The sequence below is a fragment of the Gekko japonicus genome, unplaced genomic scaffold (genome assembly GCF_001447785.1).
Source record: "Gekko japonicus isolate JY-2015 unplaced genomic scaffold, Gekko_japonicus_V1.1 scaffold1736, whole genome shotgun sequence".
NCBI classification, from domain to species: Eukaryota; Metazoa; Chordata; class Lepidosauria; order Squamata; family Gekkonidae; genus Gekko; species Gekko japonicus.
The window spans coordinates 364,792-367,105 of NW_015170333.1; positions in this window are offsets into that span (position 1 = coordinate 364,792).

The window sequence follows — 2,314 nt, forward strand, 5'->3', positions numbered from 1 at the left end:
CGACCTTCCACAGCTTAACTACTTAATGCTGAGATGAATTGCAGTCAACCAGAAGAAGTGCTTGGATTTGTACTTTGTACAGGTACATTTGACAAAAAGCCAGGCTTGACTACGTCTCCCTGTTGTTGACTAAACCATTGCTAAGCAGTGTGTTAAATGGTCCTAAGATCCCCATGACTTACTCTGGAGAAGGGATTCATTAGAGGGATGTTTTTTTCTGCATAGAGATAAGAACTGTATAGCCTGTGTATAATGTATCTGGGAGGTGGTTATGTTTTTTATGAATACTGTAATTGATACTGATCTTTCAATATTTTTTTGCCTGCATCACTCAAAATTTATGGCCAGCATTTTCCCCCACCGGTAAACAGAGTTCAGATAGAGGTTTCTTCTGCTCTTGAGCTGTGCTTGCTGTAAAAAAAAAAGGGGGGGGGAGAATTCAGAATGGAATATACGGTGTATTGAAAAGACAGCACAAGTTATGAGAAAATATGCTTCTGATTTGTGGTTAATGTGCTATGGAAGAGTGGCAGAAGAAATGGAGCTGTTCTGAGGACGTAATAGCCTCTGCATAATTTCACAATAAATTAACGGGTTCAAATCCACTCTTCTATGCCCCCGTGAAATCTCTGCCATGTTAACGGTAATTTTTCTTCTAGGCATTCAGGAGCTATTCAGGTGCCACACACCAGCACAGAATCTGATCAAAATCCTTGTCTTCTGTCTACGATGTTTTAATCCTTCCCTTCCTCCAACTGTGTAACTGTTTAGGATCACTCTGCAGGTATTCCTTTAGGGGCACTTCCATGCACATGGAATGATGCCCTTTCAGCCCTCTTTTAATGCACTTCAGCCATCACTTGCAAGCGGTTTGCCATTTCACACATGGTGATTTCACACATACCCTGAATAATGCTCTTTCAATCCACTTTCAATGCAGTTTAGTGATTGTTTGCAAGGGGATTTTGCCATTTGAGACAGTACAATCCAGTTGCAAAGCAGACTGAAAGTGTATTTTTCAGTATGGGTGAGAGTGCTTATGGTAAAATCCCGCTGCAAAGTCCATTGAAAGTGCATCATTCAGCAAGTGTGAACATGCCCATGTACTAACCCCGTACTGGGTCTTGTCCTTATAGACATCTTAAAATTGGACTGAAGATAGGCTGCGATCACACGCTCCTTTAGATCTGACATAGGCGTGGATGCCTGACAGATCTAAAGGGAGTGATCAGACAGCAACAGCTGGGACGCATCCTGCAGTCGTCAGCAATCTGTGCTGCTCCGCCATGGAAGCGCAGTTAAGAGACACCAGGGAAAGTCCGGTGTTACCCAGATAAGGTGGGCCACAGGTGGACTTTCCCTGTCTGATTGCTCAGGTATGCTCTCATGCTGTCGGGATGGTCTGATCAGGCCATCCCGACTCCATACCTGTTCCCCCCCCTTCCAGTGTGCGCATCATTGCATACTGCATAGGGGCCCCTCAGTGCGGAGGTACGATTCTTCGATTGCTTGTTTATGCGCAAGGGAAACAAATGGCTTTGGACAGGATATTCTGCTGTGCAGGGGTCGTTTCGTAGAAAAAGAGCTAGGGGAGCTCATTAGCATAACTCATTAGCATATGCTATACCCCCTGACATCACCGGAAGTGTGTCATAAGGCCACACACCCCGCCCCCAACGGTCCCATGAGGGGCCCGGCGGTGGACCTGCAAGGCCGGCAGGAGTGCAAGGAAGCCCCACGAAGGCCCTCCCTGGCCCCAGGCAGGCAGGGGTGGGGAGAGGCAGGGAGGAAGCAACTTACCCTCCCTCTTCTCCTGTCTCCTCCTGGCTGAATGAGGGCCGGAAGCGGGGCGGCCGGAAGCAGGGGGCGAGGCTTTGTCATGTGCCCCGCCCCCGTACCTCACCCGGGGGAACTGCGATCCCCCGCGTTCCTCTCCGAAATGACCTCTGCTGCTGTGTGTACTGCCCTGCCCTGGGTAGTCCAGGTTAGCCTGATCTCATCAGATATCAGAAGCAAAGCAGAGGTGGCCCTAGTTACTTTTTGGAGGGGAGATCACCAAGGAATACCAGGATTGCTACACAGGTGCAGTCAACGGCAAACCACCTCTGAACGTCTCTTGCCTTGAAAACCCGACAGGGTCACCATAAGCCAGCTGTGACTTGACAGTAAAAACAAAACAAAAACATGTTGCCTGTGCTATGTAATTTCTGCATAGCTTAATGTGTCATTTCAATGCTTATATTTTGTTCCTGTTTAGCATCAGCTCTGTCCTCAGGTCTCTGCAGTCTATATCCTGTTGCATTGTTCATCGGAT